Source organism: Canis lupus, chromosome X (genome assembly GCF_048164855.1).
Source record: "Canis lupus baileyi chromosome X, mCanLup2.hap1, whole genome shotgun sequence".
In the NCBI taxonomy this organism is placed as follows: domain Eukaryota; kingdom Metazoa; phylum Chordata; class Mammalia; order Carnivora; family Canidae; genus Canis; species Canis lupus.
The window spans coordinates 9,581,981-9,604,138 of NC_132876.1; the positions used below are offsets into that span (position 1 = coordinate 9,581,981).

Genomic DNA, 22,158 nt, shown 5'->3' on the forward strand with positions numbered 1-22,158 from the left:
TCTTTTGGCTGACTTTTGCCTAATATGTCTTTTTCCATGCTTTTACTTTCAACTATTATGTGTTCTTGTGTTTAAGATCTGTTTCTTGTAAACTGCATATATCTCAATTCTAGGATATACAGGTATTTCAACCTGTTGCACTATCATATCATTCATATTCCCCTCTTTTCCCCATTCCATCATATTGATGTTTCATACTCTTTTATTTTAGTGTAATTGTGATTATTTTTACTCTCTCTCTCATTCTCTCCCCTGCTCTGTCTCATCTATTTTACCACAACAAACTTTACCCTGAGAATGTATCATCTTTCCTTATGCAGTTGCTGGAGTATTGTTTTATTTAGAGAGAGAGAACACGCACAGGGGAGCATCAGAGAGCGAGGGAGAGAGAATCTTAAGCAGATTCCATGACCAGCGCAGACCCGACACGGCTCAATCTCAGGAACCTGAGATCATGACCTGAGCCAAAATCAAGAGTTGGAGCTTAACCAACTGAGATGCCCAGGTGCTTGTGGGAAGTTTTCTTCTCTTATTTAAGTGTTCATCTATTAACTTTTTTGGCGATAAATATCTTGTAACAAAACTTTTAGGGCTTGCCTGAGAATAATTTCATTTTGTACTTGTATTTCAATGACAGTTTGGATAAATGTATGCTTAATTTTATATTTTTTTTCTTCAACTTCTTGCCTCATGTGCTGCTATTCAAAGATACGATATTAGGATGACTTGGTTTTGCTTTATGCCTCTCTGTAAATTTCTAGAATTTCCTCCTTTTCTTGGACATTTAAAAAAATATAGCCCAATGTGTGTGTGGGGGGGTGTTAATTTATTTCTCCTTTTTAAATATACTTTGAATCTCTTATATTTTCTTTACAGTTATTTTTCATTAAGTTTGAGAAATTTACCTTCATTGGCTTTTTTAAAAAAGATTTTATTTATTTATTCATGAGAGACACAGAGATAAAGGCAGAGACATAGACAGAGGAAGAAGCAGGCCTCCCATAAGGAGCCTAAAGCAGGACTCAATCCCACGACCCCAGGATCACATCCTGAGCCAAAGGCAGACACTCAAACACTGAGCCACCCAGGCATCCCTCTATTGGCTTTACAAATACTACCTTCTCTGTGTTGTCATTTCTCTATCTTCCTGGGGCTCTTCTTGTCCAGAGTAACATATCAATGCATATATCTTTGCTTCTGCTTTCTTCTTCCATTTCTTCTTTCTCCTTCTAAAAGATTTTCCTCCAGCCATAATTTCTTAGCCATGTGATTGCTTTATGGTTCTCAGAACAAAACCACATCTCCAGTATTTGCATACAATTCCCATTATTGCACATAGGGATTTACTCGTTTCAATTCAGGCTCCTGTCTTTAAATTCAAGAATTGTTCATTGTCAATTACCTCTGGGATCTGTTTTTGCAGTGTATTCTCTATTTACTACAGGTCATACTAGTGTCCTATCTGCACTGCATTTGGCAGCCCTAACATCTTCTCATTATTTGGGGTTTTGGCTGCTCCTGGCTTCATATGAGGTGTGCATTTCCATTGCTTTATTCTCCTTGTGAATTCCAAGAGAAGAAGGAAGATAAGTGACTTTAAACTAATGTGCTCATACTCGAAATCCTCTATTACAGAATTTCATTTCAAGTCCCAAAATGATGAAAGCAAATTTATAATCCTCTTAACTCTGAGCAAGACACAAGGGGAAAGTACGGATTGCCTACTTCTTCTCTAATTCCCTAAGACAAATTGTTTTTCTGCATATAAGTCCCTATGAGAAATGACTCTTTCTATTTGCACTAGTTATGGTCTTTTATTTGTTCTCTTATCTCAGTGTAGTTCTTGAGACATTTGACTAATTTAAAAATATTTCCTGAGGAATCAAACTATATTTTTTCTGCTTCATACAATGCCCCCAAAACTTGTGCTGGTCTACATTCTACCTAAGTTGACTAGATATTTATGTTATTTCTATTTTTTCCATTCTAAATACCTAGTAGTTAATAGCTCTAAATGTTAACTAGTATGTTCTGAGCAAAGAGACACAAGTAGGAAACAGTTTCTCCCATCTAACTGCAAGGGAGATTTGGGAATATCAGGTTCATTGTAATATTTGTGTAGCTGACATTTCACAATAAATGTATGTTTTCCTAAATCTGTATTATTCCATGGTAGTTTTGCCATAGACAGCAAAAAATAATAACAGATACCCAGTTACATTTGAAATTTTGATAAACAACAGAAACTATTTTGGCATAACTATCCTGTGAAATATGTGACTGTGCTATTCAATGGTAATTTTTCTTGCCATTTCCACATATATTTTTTTCAAAAGTAAGCATGCTTTGCTTAACTAAATAGATGCAATGTCTTTACTAATTCAGTGCAGGCTTTTAATATATATGAAAACATTGGGAATATGGAACTTAATTACAACTTTACTAATCCAGTTGAAACCTTGTTTGCAGTCTTAAAATGACCTCAAGTTAAGCAAATAAACATATTTATAGGCATATATAATTTTAAACACCAATATCTGCCTTAAACAACTTACCTAAATTTTTCATATATAGTGGCACACTTAACTTTTCTTCTAATTTTATACCAGTGAAATCAGATGCTGAAAGAATTCAAGAGGACTGAGCATTGTCCAGTGTTATATGAGTATGTTCACATGGAGATATTTCCTAATAATCCCATTAATAGATATAATATATTCTTTTGGTAATATGAGGAAGATCTCTAAGAACATTAGAAAAAACCTGTTAACATTAGTATTCTATTTACTACTGTTACGTCAATGAATCTGTAAACTCAAAAACATTTGAGACTATTAGTTCCTATGAAATCCTCTATAAATATATAAATTTTCTTGGAGAACACTATTGATAATTTCCATTTTCTAAATGAAACTGAATCTAGTAATTCTGAGTTCATATTTTTCCTTAAACTCATTATTCTCATAAATTACTTCATATTATTGTGACTATAATTCTAACTGAAACTCCTAAAAATTCTTATTTCTTCCTCAATAGATTGATTTAAAAAAATCTTATCTTTTGTATTTATTTTGCACAACTTAATCACCACAAACAAGTAAGCTAGTTAAAGCCAATGGGAGTTATGAATTATATTATTTTAGTTGAAATGAGTTAATTTTTATATAAATTTGGGCTCAGGTCTTTTTTTTTCTGCCTATGGATATCCAATTTGTCTAGCATGATTCACTGAAAGACTATGCTTTTTCCACTGAATTGACTTTTTGCCTATGTCAAAAATCAGTTGTCCATACTTGTGTGGGGGTCCTTCTAGGTTTTCTATTTTGTTCTATTTATTGTTGTGTCTGTCCCTCCACCAATACCACATTCTCTTGATTAATATGACTATACAATATGCCTTGAAATTAGATAGAATGTTTCCTCCCATTTTTTTCATTTCCAGAATTTTTTTTTTAGCTATCCTAGTTCCTTTGTCTTTTCATGCATATTTTAGAATAATCCTCTCTGTATCTACAAAATATCTTGCTGGTATTTTAATAAGAATTACCTAAAACAGGCAGGCTCAGTCAGTTAAGTGCCTGACTCTTGATCTGGGTGCTCAGGTCTTGATTTCAAGGTTGTAAGTTCAAGCCCCACTTTGGATTCCATGCTGAGTGTGGAGCCTACTCAAAAAAAAAAAAAAAAAAAAAAAAAAAGGAATTACCTAACACTCGTATAGCAAGCTGGGAGGAATTAGCACTTTTATCATGGTGACTTCCAATTCAAGGATATAAAATGTCTCTCCATTTATTCAGATCCTCTTTGAGTTTTTTTAATCAGCATTTTGTAGTTTTCTGCATACAAGTCCCTTACATGTTTTGTTAGATTTTTACCTAAGTATTTAATATTAAGTGATTATGATGGTATTGTATTTCAAATGCTAATTTCTACATGTTCACTGCTAGAATATCAAAATACAATAGATTATTGTATGTTGATCTTGTATCCTGTGACCTAATTAAATTCTTTTATTACTTTCAGAAGATTATTTTGGGATATTCTCTTTGGATAATCTATGTAGAAAACCATACTTTCTGCAAATAAAGGCAATTATATTGCTTCCTTTCTGATTTGTATGATATTTGTTTTTTTCTTATTTTATTGTGCTGGATAGAATTTCCAGTACTATGTTGATAAGCAGGTGAGAAATATTCAGCTAGATCTGTTTAGCAAGTCTTTAAATTAAATGCAAAGAATGAGTGTAGACTACTTGAGAGTATAGAAACCCTAGGATACAGCTCTTGAACATGTACAACGTGATCTCCACAAAAGGCATGAAAAAGACTGAGGTAAGGGCTGGAGGAGGTGAGCAGCCTTGGCTGCAGAAAGTCATGAAGCTTTGCCCCAAATCTTCTCCACTATGGAACAAATGTCTTAAGCTTCTGGAGGAAGTGCAGGAAATCTTGTTGTACCTAGGACACAGAATAAGACTCATTAAAGCTGAGGGAAAGAAAAAGTAAAATCTTCTCTACTTCTGGGTGACAGAACAATGATCTGGGCTCAGATCATTAGGAGTTTCCTATGGATGGGGGAAAGGCAACATTGTTGAGAAAGTCTCACCCATTAGAACCTAATATTGGGCCTATTTAAGACAGTTTGTACCAGGAAAATAGAGAAAACTCCCCCATCATCAGGCTAGAATGCAGTAAGTAACAAGCTACAGAAGTCTACTGATAGAGGATGGGCAAGATCATGTATAGCAAGGATTGACATTCACAAAAAAACACACAGCAACAATGTTGTATAGATAATGGTGAAAGAGTAAATGCCTTCCATCTAAGATTAGGAACAAATCAAGACTATCTACTCTTACCACTTTTATTTAACTTTATGTTAGTAGTTCTAACCAGTGCAGTTAGGTAGTTAAAATCAAAGACACCCAGATTGGAAAGAAGGAAATAAAACTTTTTATTTTCAGAGAACATGATCCTATATGTAGAAAATCCTAAAGAATCCACACACACATAAATACTACAACTAATAAGCAAGTTCAGCAAGGTCTCAGCACCAAGAACAACATGCAAACATTAATAGTATGGTATAAATACTAGCAATGAACAATCCAGGAAGGAAATGGAGAAATCAATGCCATTCACAGTATCATCAAAAAGATTAAAATATTGAGAAATATGTTTAACAAAAACATCCAATCCATGTCTTGTACACTGAAAACTAAAATTGCTGAAAGAAATTGACAGAGATCTAAATAAGTGGAGGAACATCTCATTAATCAGAAGAATCAATAATGTTAAGATGGCAATACTCCTCAGTTGACCTGAAAATGCAACATAATCCTCATCAAAATGTCAGCTGTCTTTTTTCACAGATATTTACAAGGTCATTCTAAAATTCATATAGTGGGGCACCTGGGTAGCTCAGTAGCTTAAGTGTCTACTTTCAGCTCAGGTCATGATCCTGGGGTCCTGGGATCGAGCTCTGTATCGGGCTCCCTGCTCAGCGGGGAGTCTGCTTCCCCTCTGCCTCTGCCCCTCCCTCTGCTCACTCTCTCGATCTCTGTCTTAAATAAGTAAATAAAATCTATTTTAAAAATCTAAAAAATAAAATAAAATTCATACGACATTGGGGTACAAGGCTGGTTCAGTCAGAAGAGCATGTGATTCTTGATCTCAGGGTCATGAGTGGCAGCCTCATGCTGGGTGTAGAGATTACAAAAAAAAAAAAAACACTTTAAAAAGAAAATAAAATTAACATGGCAAAATAAATGACCTGTAAGAGTCAGAACAATATTTAAAAAGAAGAACACGGGGCACCTGGGTGGTTTGTTAAGCAACCTACTCTTTGTTTTGGCACAGGTCATGATCTCAGGGTCATGAGATCCAGCCATACACAGGGCTCTGTGCTCAGGATGGAGTCTGCTTGAGACTCTCTCTCTCTCCTCTGCCCCTTCCCCCAGCACATGCTCTCTTTCTTGCTCTCAAATAAGTAAATCTAAGAAAGAAAGAAAGAAAGAAAGAAAGAAAGAAAGAAAGAAAGAAAGAAAGAAAGAAAGATGCAACAAGGTCCAAAGACTTAACACTAGCCAATTTTAAAACTTAACTACAAACCTGCAGTAATCAAGACAGATTAGTACTGGCAGAAGGATTGACATATATGGATCAATGGAATAGGATTGATACATTTGATTACATTATATTATGTCCAGAAATGACAAATCTATAAAGGAAAAAAAGTAACTTACTAGTTGCCTTGGGCTGGGAGTAGGGAGTAGGAATAGAAGTTGATTGCAGGAACGCCTGAGTGGCTCAGCGGTTGAGTGTCTCCCTTTGGCTCAGGGCATGATCTTAGGGTCCAGGATCTAGTCCCACATGGGGTTGCCTGCATGGAGCCTGCTGCTTCCTCTGCCTGTGTCTCTGTCTCTCTCGCTTTCTCTCTGTGTCTTTCATGAATAAATGAATAAAATCTAAAAAAAAAGAAGTTGATTGCAAACAGACATGAGGCATTTTGGGGGGGGGGTGATAGAAATGTTCTAAAATTGGATTGTGCTGATACTTGTCCAACTAGATAAATTTCTTTAAAATCTTTAAATTATACACTATTAAAATAGATGAATTTTATAGTATGAAAATTGTATCTAAATAAAATTGCTTTTGGGGCACCTGGCTGGCTCAGCAGGTGACTCCTGATCTCAGGGTCATGAGTTTGATCTCCACACTGGATGTAGAGTTTACTTACTAAAAAATTATATCATACATAAATAAAAAAATAAAAATGCTTCTACCAAATTATCTTATCAAAGATCATCATTCTGCGTCGTATTTTCTTTGATTTACTAGATGATTAATACCATCTACACTATATGTATCATAATCAGCAAATTACATGTACAATAGTACAGATCAACTAAGGCAGTGTTCATTGGGGTTCCTAACCACTCCTTACCCCATGTTGGGGCAAGACTTGGGATCCTCACTTCTATGCTAAAATTCTGGTCTTCATGTGGTCATTTCAGAGTCACATGGCAACCAGTTCATAGAGTTTGCCTGCGGCAGTCTCTTGAACTTCAGTTCCATCTGAGACTTTGAGGCATAAAATGACAATTAATGGAATAGTAGTGACTAATCATAGCTAATATGAAGGATTATTTCAAATAATCACATCCTGATATATAGATGATTGGCTTCTAAAGAAAATACCCAGAACACAGAATTAGGGATGACTGGGTGGCTCTGTCAGTTAAGCATCTTACTCTTGATTTTGGCTCAGATCATGATCTCAAGGTCATGCTCAGCAGGGAGTCTGCTTGAAGATTCTCTCCCTTTCCCTCTTCCACCCCCTCTGCCCTTCTGTCCCTCTCTGCATGTGCACATTCTGAAATAAATAAAATCTTAAAAAAATAATTGTGTAATTTGGCTTTGAAACAAACATGATAATTTAATAGCTTGTTTTTATTTCTTCTCAGTTTCCAAAACAACCTGAATCCTCAGAATTTTTTTAATGATTTTGTTTATTTATTCATGAGAGATGCAAAGAGAGAGGCAGAGACATAGGCAAAGGGAGAAGCAGGCTCCCTGTGGGGAGCATGATGAGGGACTCAGTCCCAGAACCCTGGGATCACAACCTGAGCCAAAGTCAGATGCTCAACCAGTGAGCCACCCAGGCATCCCTAAAATTTTCTAAATAAATAACTGTCACAGAAATAGGTTATATCTAGGAAGTGAAAATATTTACTTATCCTTAATAAATTTCATTTGCTTTGAAATATGAAAAAGTGATTATATTCATAACATTTCCAGAAATAATTCTTGTATTATATAATTCTAGAAAATCCCCTTTAAATGATTCTCCAACATCTATTAAGGGATGAAAGGGTAAAATATTTGAAAAGGAAAAGAACTAATGGGAAGAGTAAATTAACAGTTAATAAAAGTAAAATAAACTAAATAAAGTTAATTTAATTAGTAATTGATAAAAGTATAAAAAGACTTGAAAGGAAGCATGAATTTTACATTTTCAACTCTATTCTGTGTGTAGCTGTTTTATATCCCTACCTTTTTATACTAGTCTTAAAACAGTTATTCCTATTTTATATGTCTATATTAGTTTATGAACTTAGGTGGAGGTCTTTATACTTAAGTTTACATAATTAATTTTGGTCTACCATTAATAGAGAAAATGTCTTTTACTTATTTTTTGAGAAAGAGGGAGAAAGAGAGAAAGAGAGAGAGTGAGAGCAAACACCTGGAGCAGAGGGGGAGGGAGAGAGAGAGAATCTCCATGCTGAGCATGGAGTCTGGCTTGGGGCTCAAACTCACAACCCTGATACCATGACCTAGGCTGAAATCAAGAGTCCAACCCTTAATCAACTGTCTTTTAAAGTTATCTGTTTGGCTGTAGTTACTTATGCAAATAAGATGAAGATGTTATTTTTTTACTTGAGATAAAATTGACATACAACGTTGTAATAGTTTTAAATGTACAATATGATTTTACATATGTATATTTTGCAAAATAAGTATCGAAATAAGCTTATTTAACATCCGTTAGCATGTTTACAATTTTTTTCTTGTGCTAAGAACTTATAGGGAAACCCCAGGGGTTAGAGGATGGAGGAAATAGAGAAATGCTGGTAAAAGGGTATAAATTTCCATCTATTAGATAAGTAAGGACTGAAGATCTAGTATAAAACATAGTGACTGTAGCTGATAACACCACATTGTATAATGGAAATTCACTAAGAGAGAAGAACTTAGATGTTCTCACCAAAGGAAAAAAAAATCATGAATAAATCGGAGAAGGACAAACATTATACGGTCTCATTCATTTGGGGAATATGCAAAAATAGTGAAAGGGAATAAAGGGGAAAGGAGAAAAAATGAGTGGGAAATATCAGAAAGGGAGACAGAACATGAGAGACTCCTAACTCTGGGAAACGAACTAGGGGTGGTGGAAGGGGAGGAGGGCGGGGGGTGGGGGTGAATGGGTGACGGGCACTGAGGGGGGCACTTGACGGGATGAGCACTGGGTGTTATTCTGTATGTTGGCAAATTGAACACCAATAAAAAATATATATAAATATTTATAAAATATATATAAATACATAAAAATATTTTAAACATATAAATATATATAAATATATTAAAATATATAAATATTATATATAAAAATATAAATATAACATATATAAAAACATAAATAGAACGCCGGGACACCTGCACCCCGATGTTTCTAGCAGCAATGGCCACGATAGCCAAACTGTGGAAGGAGCCTCGGTGTCCAACGAAAGATGAATGGATAAAAAAAAAAAAAAAAAAAAAAAAAAAAAAAAAAAAAAAAAAAAGATGAATGGATAAAGAAGATGTGGTTTATGTATACAATGGAATATTACTCAGCTATTAGAAATGACAAATACCCACCATTTGCTTCAACGTGGATGGAACTGGAGGGTATTATGCTGAGTGAAGTAAGTCAGTCGGAGAAGGACAAACATTATATGTTCTCATTCATTTGGGGAATATAAATAATAGTGAAAGGGAAAATAAGGGAAGGGAGAAGAAATGTGTGGGAAATATCAGAAAGGGAGACAGAACATAAAGACTGCTAACTCTGGGAAACGAACTAGGGGTGGTAGAAGGGGAGGAGGGCGGGGGGTGGGAGTGAATGGGTGACGGGCACTGGGTGTTATTCTGTATGTTAGTAAATTGAACACCAATAAAAAAAAAAAAAAAAAAGAAATATGTATACTTATTTATATAAAAATATATTTTATTTTATTATATATTTATATTATATATTATTATCATATATAATATATAATATATATTATGTACTTATATATAAATATATATTTATTATATATATTGCCTATATATAAATATATATTTATATTTATATGAATTTAATATTTATATAATTATATAAATTATAAGTTTATATATAAATCCATATATAAATATATATGATATATATTTATATGAATCATATATAAATATATATTTATATTTCTATAAATATTTATATATTTCTATATATAAATTTATATATTTATTTATATTTATATATTTTATATTTTAAATATATTTATATTTTATATATAATTTTTATATACTATATTATATATTTATATATATTTATATATTTAATATTTATAATAAATTCATATATTTATATAATTATATAAATTATCAATTTATATAATTTATATTCATATATTTATATATTTATATATATTTATATATATTATATATATAAAGACTATCCCAACAGACTTACTTTTCTTGCATTTGCTTTCAAGCGTGTTTCATATATTTTCCACAAGAGTCTGCTAATGTTTTGCTAGATCCATAGAGAATGTCCGTTTCTGTTGTTATCCAGGGTCCTGAAAATGGCCTTGTGCCATTCATATTCCAAGAAGTATTTCTCACTGGGATACAGAAAATCAACTGAATGTTGTATATTGACCTTGAACCTCTATCCGGGTTCTGCCCATGAATTTCCATCTGGGCACAGAGCAGTGGGCTCCAGCTCTGTTCGAACTTCCCACGTCGTGGCAGCGACTGATCAGAATATTGAATTTCGGCCATTCAGCGGGAGCACCGCCAAGGGGCACACGGACCCTGAAGCAAGCGGGCTCGAGCCTCCTGCGCTGCGTCCTGACGGCCAGCAGGGGGCGCGCGAACCCACCGCGGCTGGCTCGTGTGATGCGCATGCGTCGTCGGCCGGCGGAGGTCGGCGCCTTTTTCGGGGACCGGACAGAAGTTTCCTCCGGCCCAGTGAGGCGCTCCAGCGCTTCGGGACAACTTGCGCCGCGTCGTCAGGGGGGGCGCAGTTTCCTGCCCAGGCCCTGGCCGGCTGACGAGCGGCCTTGGCTGCACTTCTCCAGGACATGTTTCTGAAGAGTGAGTAGAGATCCTTTCATTTTCTAGAATGTTCCCACCTGCTTTATTCTTTACGTTCTCCTACGAAATTTTAACGAGAATTAACTAGCAAAAGCGGCCTATTCGCTGAGTGTTCTTGAGGGTCGAATTCAGAGCCTCCTGCGTCAGTTTTACGGACTCAAGACCGACCGTTTCTGCGGAGAAATCGCGGTACAGCCTCAGACAGAGGGAAACACATACATAGGAGTGAAATTAAAGAAAAAAATCAGGGCCAGACGGTCGTTCGTGGAGTTATATCGCAGCCTGAGGCAAAGAAAAAAGAGTCGCACCCCGCTTTGCATTGCCACTTTTTTTTAAAAAATCCGGGACTCGAAGAAGGACACTTCTGTGCCTTATCCTTACTCTGTTCCCAAGCTTTGCCTTGGTAGACATTACTCCGAAAGGGGCAGGTTTTATTTATTTTATTTATTTATTTTTATTTTTATTTTTTTATTTTTAAAAAGATTTTAATTATTTACTCATGAGAGAGACGCAGAGAGAGTGGCAGGCTCCATGCAGGGAGCCCGACGTGGGACTCGATCCGGGGCTCCAGGGACATGCCCTGGGCTTAATGCAGGCGCTAAACCGCAGGGATCCCCCTTTTAAAAGATTATTTATTTATTTAATATTTTATTTATTCATGAGAGACACACAGACAGAGAGGCAGAGACACAGGCAGACGGAGAAGCAGGCTCCATGCACCGGGAGCCTGATGTGGGACTCGATCCCGGGTCTCCAGGATCATGCCCTGGGCCTAAGGCAGGCGCTAAACGGCTGAGCCACCCAGGGATCCGTTTTTTAAAATTTTATTTATTTATTCATGAGAGACACAGAGAGAGAGAGAGAGAGAGGCAGAGACACAGGCAGAGGGAGAAGCAGGCTCGCCGCAGGGAGCCCGACATGGGACTCGACCCAGGACCCCAGGATCACGCCCCAGGCCGAAGGTGGCGCTAAAGCCCTGAACGCCCCCACCTGGGCTGCCACCTGCAGATTTTATTATAACGTAGGCAAGGCCACCTTCCTGAGTAGAACAATGAATATGACATCCCTGTTTTCGCTTCTTTAAAAAAAAAAAAAAGAGATGTAATTTACATCCCACAACATACATTGGTTTCATGTTATTCGATTCAAAGAGTTTTAGGGAATCTGCAGGTGTGCACCCATTACTATAATTAAATTTACAGCAGTACCTTCAACTCTAAAAGACATTTATTGCTCATTTGTGTTTGGCTTCCTGTTCCCCTAGCTCCAGGCAACCACTGTTCTATGTTCTTCGCTTTGGATTTGAATTTCTGGACATACCATGTAAATGGAGTCATAAAATATCAGGTATTTTATGCCCGTTACATTTTTCCGATTATCATATTGTTTTCAAGACACATAGATGTTGTAGCATGTTCCAGTACCTCATTCCCTTTTTATGGATGAATACTATTCTGTGGTATAGATAGACCACATTTTGGGTATCTCTTCATCAGTTGATGGACATTTGGGTTGTTTCCAGTTTTCAGCTATTGTGAATAATGCTACCAGGAGCATTCATGGGCACCTTCTGGTCTGGATCTATATTTACCTTGAGTATATAACTAGGTGTGCAAGTGCTAGATTATAGGTGAACTCTGTGTTTTGAGGAATAGCTAAGGTGTTTTCCAAAGTGGCTTAATTACTTTCCAATCTTCATAGCACTGTATGATTTTTCTAGTTTCTCCCCATCATCACCAATACTTGTCACAGTCTTTTTTTTTTTTACTGTGACCTAGTGACTATAAAGTGGTATCTCACTGTATTTTAAATTTATATTTCTCTAATGACTAATCATAGTAATCATATTAGGTGCTTATTGACCATTAGCATATATTCTTTGGTTAAGTATCTATTCAAATCCATTTCCCCTACCATTCATTCATTCATTCATTCATGATAGACACACCAAGAGAGGCAGAGAGATAGACAGAGGGAGAAGGGAAAAACAGGCTCCTTGTAGGGACCCTGATGCAGGACCTGATTCCTGGACCAGGATCACACCCTGAGCCAAAGGCAGATGCCCAACCACTGAGCCACCCAGGTGTCCACTATTTCCCCTACTTTTTAAAAATATTTTACTTTTAGGGCACCTGGGTAGCTCAGGTGTTAGAGCATCTGACTCTTGATCTTAGGGTCATGAGTTCAAGACCCATGCTGAGTTTGGAGCCTTCTATAAAAAAATAATTTTATTTTTAAATAATGTCTAACCCAACGTGGACATGAACTTACAACCCCAAGGTCAGGAGTTGTATACTCTACCGACTGAGCCAGCCAGGCAGCCCTCTCCTACTTTTTAATTAGCTTGCCTTCCATTTCATCAAAGAAGACACATAGATGGCAACAGACACATGAAAAGATGCTTAATATCACTGATCATCAGAAAAATACAAATCAAAACTACAATGAGATATCATCTCACACAGGTCAGAATGGCTAAAATTAACCACACAGGAAACAACAACAGAATAGCTAAAAGTAACAACACAGGAGGGGATGTGGAGAAACAGGAATCCTCTTACACTGTTGGTGGGAATGCAAACTGCTGCAGCCACGGTGGAAAACAGTATGGATGTTCCTCAAAAAGTTAGACATAGAAACTACTCTGTGATCCAGGAATTGCACTACTATGTGTTTTTCCAAAAGATACAAAAATACTGATTTGAAAGAATACAAGCATCCTGATGTTTATTGCAGCAATATCAATAATAGCCAAACTATGGAAAGAGCCCAAATGTCCACTGACTGATGAATGGATAAAGAAGATGTGATATCTACATACACAATGGAATACTACTCAACCATCTCATTCATAAAAAAAAGAACAAAATCTTGCCATTTGCAATGACATGGATGGATCTAGAGACTATAAGGCTAAGCAAAATAATTCAGAGAAAAACAAATACTATATGATTTTACTCATATGTGGAATTTAAGAAACAAAACAGATGAACATGGGGGAGGGGGAAGAGAGAGGTCAACCAGAAAAGGGACTCTTCATTATTGAGAACAAATTCAGGGTTACTAGAGGGGAGGTGGGCAGAGGGATGGGTTGAATGGGTGACAGGGATTAAGGAGGGCGCTTGTGATGAGCACTGGGTGTTGTATTAAGTGATGAATTATTGACTTCTGCATCTGAAACTAATATTACACTAACTACAGTCACTGTGTTAACTAACTGTAATTTAAACAAAAACTTGAAGGGATGCCTGGGTGGCTCAGTGGTTGAGCATCTGCCATTGGCTCAGGGCGTGATCCCGGAGTCCTGGGATCGAGTCCCACATCAGGCTTCCTGCATGGAGCCTGCTTTTCCCTCTGCCTGTGTCTCTGCCTCTCTCTCTCTGTCTCTCATGAATAAATAAATAAATTAATAAATAAATAAATTCTTAAAACTTGAAGAAAAAAGAAAACAACAAAAATAATTAACTTGTTTTATTATTAGGTTGTAGGGATTATTTATATAATATGCATTTGACTCCTATCAGATACAAGAACTACAAATATTTTCTACCATAATAAGTTAATTCAGGAATTCTTGATGCAAGCTGAAATTTTCCTTTCCTCCTTTCCAAATTCCTCTAAAGATTAATGCTTCAAGAAAACCACATGGCTAGGTTGTGTCAGAGATAAGGTGGGAAGGGCAAAAAATGAAATATACAAAAATTAGAATGTTTCTTGTCACAATTAATAACTAGTGAAGACAATGAATGTGAGAAATGAGAAAACATACATATCAAAACTCCAAATATGCAAAACTGTTAGACATAAATTTATCTTACTCTTTCTAGACATATATAAAGAAGGCTGCATATATTTCCAGGAGAACCAAAGCTGGATTTCTTGCCTACTTTTGTACTTACATCAGGGGTTAAGCTCCATCTCTTCTGAGAACCCCGTCCTATAAATTGTGATTAACTACCATTGGCCTACTGGTTTTAGAGTCTTAACATACATAGAAAGCCTGAGAAACACCTTGAGAATGCCTGACATCCAATGGCTGCCAGGGCCCTCTTGAGTTCAGGGAAAGCAGCTGAGGGGCACCTATAGCTCCACCCCCACCACTGGTCCAAAAGCCACTACAAACTTTATTCTTGTTGAGCATCACTCTACGCAGACAAGTTCTCTGGTTAGGGCACTGCACACTGCAGGGCTGTAATGGAGGAATGCCCACTCCCCCCTACACTCTCAGTATAGCTTTCATTTCTCTCTCCACCACATCATCATGAGCATACCCAACATTTTCCCATAACCCTAGAGAATGCTGACCCACTGCCCTCCAACTTGCAAACCTCCCTCAGTTGGGATCTCATCACCTGCTCTACATTTACCTGGATGATTATTAGGACTCAGAAGAGTATTGTTCCTGTGTTTTCTTCTATTAGGAAGTATCTTTACCTTCTCTAACCTCTGGTGTTCACATTGTCAGGAATGGAACTTTGAAAATGGTTTGCTTTTCCAAAAAGACAAGAACAGTCTCCCACCATACTTCTCTGTGCCCCAAAAGCCCCTACAATTCACGTTACAGAAAAGCAATGACCACAGCCCTGGCTGGAACCCTGGTAATGAAAGTGGAGATGGGTCAAGGGTGTGAGTATAGAAAGGGTAGAAATCTTATTTCCTCCTCTATCCCCTAACCCAGGCCAGCTGAACCAGTAAAGCAGCCAAGGATGGAAGGACAGTGCCCAGCTTTGCCATTCTCCAAGGACCCTTCCCTTGGGCATCTGGGATTGGCCAAACTCCGTAAGAGGAACTGAACTTATTCAGTGATTTCCTCAAATATTTTGTATGTGCTAGTGCAGGATTAGTCATGAGAGGACGTGAGGTGCTGCAGTGAGGCGATCAGACACAGACACTGGTCAGGGATGAACTTGATGGCTGTGAGATGTAAAGACAGTTATTAAATTTTTTTCCTTATTTTTTTTGTCATCAGTAAATATATATATATATATATATATATATATATATATATATATCATAGGTTCTAGTAAGAACTCAATAAATGCATGTGTGTGAAAAACTTCGAAAAATCCTTGGCACATTGTAAGCATTTTGTGTTGACTTGTTTCTGCCATTTATGTTGTTAGTATTAATCCATCCTACATCATCCTATTTCCTTGGGCAAGTCCCTTGTCCATCTGTGATATGAAGATTGTGATGCACTGAATACATATGGCCTCTTCCAACACTGACTTTTTAAAAATTAAGATATAACTACCATAACATCTACCCTTTAAAGTTTACAACTCAGTATATTTTAGTTTATTCAGGGGGTTGTGCAATCATTACCACGTCTTATGCCAGGATGTTTTCATCACTTCGAAAGGAACTCTATATCCACTAGCAGTCACTGAGGATCCCCCTTCTCCAGCACCTGGCAACCACTATTCTACTTTATATCCTTTGTGAATTTGCTTATAATGGACATTGCATATAAATGAAATCATTTGATATATGGCCCTTTGTATCCATTTTCTTATACCTGGCATATTTTCAAGGCTTACTAATATATCATTACTTCATTCTTTATTTTATCACTCAACACTATTCCATTGTATGGATATGGAAACTGTGTTTGTCCATTCATCTGTACATGGTCATGTGTGTTACTTACATTTTTTAGCTCTTATGAATAACAGTTAAATGAATATTTGTGTGCACATTTTTGTGTAGACATGTGTGTTGACTTCTTTTGGGTGGAATTGACCTAGGTAAAATTGCTGGGTCATACAGTAACTCTATATTTGAACATTTTGAGGGACTGCCAGACTTTGTTCCAAAGTAGCTGCCATATTTACATTCTCACCAGCAATGATTTCTCAACCTCACAAAGAATTGCTATTGTTGGGGTGCCTGAGTGGCTCGGTTGAGCATCTGACTCTTGGTTTTGGCTCAGGTCATGATCTCATGGTCACAAGATTGAGCCCCATGTTGGGCTCTGCACTCAGAGTGGACTCTGCTTTAGTTTCTCTCTCCCTCTCCCTCTGGCTCACGCTCTCTCTCAAATAAATAAATAAATAAAATCTTAAAAAAATCATTGCTATTGTCTTTTTTTCTTAATCTTACAGGATGTGAAGTCGTATCTCATTGTGATTTTGATTTGCATCCCCCTAATAACTAATGACATTGAGCATCTTTTAATGTTCTTATTGGCCCATTTATCTTTTTTGAAAAAGTCTCTAGATCCTTTTCCCATTTTTAAAAAAGATGTATTTCAGAGTGAGAGAGTGCACAAGCAGAGGGGGGCAGGCAGAGGAAGAGGGAGAGGGGAAGCAGACTCCTTGCTGAGCAGGGAGCCCAGAATTGGGCTCATTGGGCTCAATCCCAGGACCCTGAGATCATGACCTGAGCTGAAACCAAGAGTCAGCCACTTAACTGACTGAGCCACACAGGCAACCAGATCCTTTTATCATTTTTAAAAATTGGATTGTCTTCTTATTAAGTTGTAAGAGTTAGTGATATAACCTGGATAATAAGTTCTTATCAAATATAAAATTTGCAAGTATTTTTTCCCATTCTGTGGGTTGCCTTTTCACTTTTTTTTTAAAGATTTTATTTGTTGATGAGACTGAGAGAGAGAGAGAGAGAGAGAGGCAGAGACATTTGCAGAGGGAGAGGCAGGCTCCCTACAGGGAACCTGATGGAGGACTTGATCCCAGATTCCAGGATAACAACCTGACCCAAAGGCAGACACTTAACCACTTAGCCACCCAGGCACCCACCTTTTCACTTTTTAATAGTGTCCTTTGAAGCACAACGTTTTTATGTTTTTTATTGAAGTATAATTGACATACAATATTATATTAGTTTCATTTATACAACACAGTAATTTGACATTTGTATACATTGCAAACTGATCATAGTATGTCTAGTTACCTACTGTCATCATACAAAGTTAATACTAATATTATTGACTGTATTCACTGTGCTATACATATATCTCCATTACTTATTTATTTTATAACTGGAAGTTTGTATCTCTTGATCCTCCCAAATGTTTTATTTTAATTTATTTTATTTAAAGATTTTTATTTATTTGACAGATAGGGAGAGAGCGTGAGTGCACTAGAGGGAGGGGTAGAGGGAGAGGGAAAGAGAACAAAAAGCAGACTCTGCACTGAGCACAGGGCCCAGTGTGGGGCTTGATCACATGATCATGGGGTCATAGCCCGAGCTGAAACCTGAAGTCGGATGCTTAACCAACTGTGCCACTCAGGTGCCCCTAAATATTTTGTTTTTGGTGAAGTCTATAAATGTGGCTAATTACTACTAGAATTACTACTCCAACATGATGATATTGGAGTGGTGATTAAGCTTAGCTAATGGATTGGATTGTTCAGAGTGCTTGTATGCTGAGATCCAAGGATATAAGTTCTCAAGGATAAACAAACTAAATTATCAATAAATTTGTTTCATTAGGTGTATGACTGCATATAAAAATGACGTGATTACTTCCGTTTCTAGATTGTGTTTAGTTTATAGCAGTATTTTTATGTGCATTGGCTCATTTAACCCTCTTGACAGATCATTGAGGCAGAAGTAATAATATTTTCTGTCATGAGTTTTATTATGCAGATTAAATGAGTAGAATCACAAAATAGCTCTTAGCATAGTGCCTAAATGTTAGTGAGAACTGGGTAAATGTTAATAATTGTCATTGTTATAATTGTTTTTTTTAATATATTTTTTAAGTCTTTATTTATTCATAGAGATGTAGAGAGAGGCAGAGACACAGGCAGAGGGAGAAGCAGGCTCCATGCAGGGAGCTTGACGTGGGACTCGATCCCAGGACTCCAGGATCATGCCCTGGGCTGCAGGCGGCGCTAAACCGCTGCGTCACTGGGGCTGCCCTTGTTATAATTGTTGTTACTAGTTGTAAGGCCAGGAATATTCCTTTTTACAGATTGGGAAGCTTGAGACTTTAATTTGTTTAATGTGGTAGGAGCTAAATTAATAAAAAAAATCTGTGTGTAATTAGAATTTAAAGATACTACTTTCTGATTCTAATATTTTAGACACAACTATAGAAAGAAAAAATTAGTATTCGACCCACATATCCAGCCTCAACCATTACCAAATACCCTGTACTAATCTGTCCACATTTTTTTCTTTGCTGACACAATCATCTACTAACTCATAAATGTGTACAAATAAAGCTTTTTCTTCCACCTCGTTTTGTTTGTGCAAGTATGACCTCATTCTGTTTTTCTGCATCTTCTTTCCTTTTCTGACTTCTTTGCTTAACAAAAGATAGTGTATGTTCCTTTCTGGATTGTGATTTTATGCTTCATATTTTATACTCTACCTCTTTAACCCATGTGGAATTTATTTGGGTAAATACTGGGAAGTTGGTCTTTCAGGTTTCTTTTTTTTTTTTCCTGCCAGTATGAAATTGGGTCTCATAACATTTGAGCTTTCAGTTTGTTATATTGATCCTTCAGTCACTTCTTGAACCAGATAGTTGTTTTAATTATAATAGTTAGACACTGCTGTCTGGTATTTGCTCAACAAATATTTATCAGTGACAGTTACATGCTATTTTTAAACAAAAGATTCAAGAATACTTGTCCTCATGGAACTTGCATTCTAGGTGGGAGGAAAGGGCACAGACTTAAGTTATATACCATTAGAGGGTGGTGAAAATAAAGGTCAGGGGACCCTCTTGCACTGTTGGTGTGAATGCAAACTGGTGCAGTCACTATGGAAAACAGTATGGAGATTCCGCAAAACATTAAAAATAGAATCACCATATGGTCCAATAATTCCACTACTGGGTATTTACTCAAAGAATACAAAAACACTAATTTGAAAAGATAAATGCACCCCTATGTTTATTGCAGCATTATTTACAATAGCCAAAATATGGAAGCACCCCAAGCGCCCATTGATAGATGAATGGATAAAGAAGATGTATATATACAATGAAGTGTTACTCAGCCATAAAAAATAATGAAATCTTGCCATTTGTGATGATGTGAATGGATCTAGAGACAATAATGCTAAGCAAAATAAGGCAGAGAAAGACAAATACCATATGATTTCACTCATATGGAGTTTAAGAAACAAAACAAATGAACAAAAAAAGATGTGAGAAATTCCAGACTCTTAACTATAGAGAACAAACTTATGGTTACCAGACCGGGGGAAAATGGGTGAAATAGATGAAGAGGATTAAGAGTACACTTCTCTTGATAAGCACTGAGCAATGTATAGAAATAAGTTGCTATATTGTACACCTGAAACTATTATCGCTTTGTATGTTGACTATAGTGGATTTAAGTAAAAATAAAATAAAGTTCAACGGTTAAAATATACATCCAGGTTAAAAAAGGTTCTAGAGTTCCAGTATGGGGACAGGTTGTATAATTAAATAAAGTGATCAAGGAAATCTTTGAAGGGTAGCAGAATATGCCACTGTAAAATATGCCATTTTGGTATTTTGATTACTTTGAACAGTAGTCTTTTGAAAAATAACGAAGTTGACTTTCTCTGAACTCCCCTTATCTACCTAAAGGCAGAGCCTTCAAAAAGAACTCAGGTGTCATAAATCCCTTCCAAGAGTTTCATCAAGGGAAGATTGACTTTTGTCATAGGAAAGGAGACTAGAAGTCAACGGTACACTCAGACAAATGTCACAAACCATCATACCTCCTACCTATTCTTCTAAGGACCCATTTGTCTTTCCTAAAAATCAGATGTAATCATTATACTGCATTTCTGGTGGAGTAGTCACACAGGTCAAGAATGAAGCTACTTAAAAATACTTTGCTAAACTGCAAATCAGCCAACACGCTAAGGTTTTTTTTTTTTTTTTAACCAAAATATGGTTCTAATTCTGTAGCCCATATTTATGAATAACATATTGCTTTGCTATCCAAAATCCAGTCATCTTTTGGTATATGAGTCCAGAGAACAACCTGTCTCTAATACATGTGATTTAAGGCCCACTGAGGGCAGTATTGGCATTGACTATGACCATATGTCTGCCAGAGCATTTGGGGTTTTGTTTGTGGAGGGAGCACCCAAATCAGGGATGCTGCTTGATTCTCCTGTATGGAGACATGTAGCATTTAGTACAAATGAGAATGTGGTGGCTGTTTAAAAACAAAAACAAAAACAAAAACCTTTACTATTATTAGAGGTACAATTTTCACTTGATTTTCATGATGCAATGCAAACTCATAGAATATATTATCTAGTTAGAAATCCCAAGATAATAAGGTAAAAACTATGAAAACTATTAAGACAGTCAAATCAGGTAAGTAAAAACTAATTATATATAATATATATTAATGTAACAATATATAATGTAATAATATAATTATTGCAGGGGAAGAACATTTTTTCTCTACCCTTCTGGATTCTTTTGCCTGGTCTATTAATTAAATTGACGTAAGACAGATTAACAGGAGAAAAAAAAATGTTTTGGAGCCCTACAAAGGCTTGAGGGGGCTCAGAGGCATTGAGGCTTGGATGCTATCCTGAGCTAAGCAGACAGGGGTAGCGGATCTAGGGCTTCAAAGGGAAGGAAGACAGTTCACAGGAAGACGTGAAGAGCAAATGTTTGGTAAACAAATGTTTGTCCTGCCATGCAGACAGTGGGACACAGGGAGGAATCTGATCGCTAGGCTCTGTGGCGCTCCTTCCAGCTTACCACACCTAGCTCAGACTCTCTGTACTTCTCTCTGGTGATAGCTCTTTTCCTGGACCAGGCCCTCTATCAAAATTCTTAGAGGCATTTAAGGGAGAGGTAAAAGCTTTTCCTGAATCTTTTAAGTCTTGATTATCTTCAGCTGAAATAATCCATGTACCAAAGTGGCACATTTTGGAGAATCTCCTTCTGAACCTCTCTATTATGTGTGTGTGCATGTGTGTGTATGTGTGTGTAAAGTCACAATAAAAGGAAAAATATCTAATGCCTTTATATGAATAAATCTATCAAGAATTGTTCTGGGATCCCTGGGTGGCGCAGCGGTTTGGCGCCTGCCTTTGGCCCAGGGCGCGATCCTGGAGACCCGGGATCGAATCCCACGTCAGGCTCCCGGTGCATGGAGCCTGCTTCTCCCTCTGCCTATGTCTCTGCTTCTCTCTCTCTCTCTGTGCGACTATCATAAATAAAATAAAAATTTAAAAAAAAAAGTTTAAAAAGAATTGTTCTAAAGCTATAAAGAGAAACCACAGTATCTCCTAAGTCATATGAAAGGAGCCTGGAATGAACAGATCTTCA

The 22,158-nt window shown here is 36.8% G+C and overlaps 2 long non-coding RNA genes across 3 annotated transcripts in view; one reads left to right on the forward strand and one right to left on the reverse strand.

Moving 5' to 3' along the window:
• Positions 1–814: 814 nt before the first annotated feature.
• LOC140627196 (uncharacterized) lies at positions 815–10,596 on the reverse strand. Its single transcript, XR_012026061.1, has 3 exons — positions 10,270–10,596; positions 6,239–6,460; positions 815–4,451 (listed from the first exon to the last, which is right to left on the reverse strand). It is a non-coding gene; the product is annotated as an uncharacterized lncRNA (long non-coding RNA).
• A 132-nt stretch (positions 10,597–10,728) lies between these two features.
• Positions 10,729–22,158, forward strand: part of LOC140627912 (uncharacterized) — a 139,075-nt gene continuing 127,645 nt past the window's right edge. For both annotated transcript variants that reach the window (XR_012026415.1, XR_012026416.1), the window contains exons 1-2: positions 10,729–10,895; positions 12,160–12,242. This is a non-coding gene — a long non-coding RNA (uncharacterized lncRNA). The remainder of the gene's footprint in view (positions 10,896–12,159; positions 12,243–22,158) is intronic.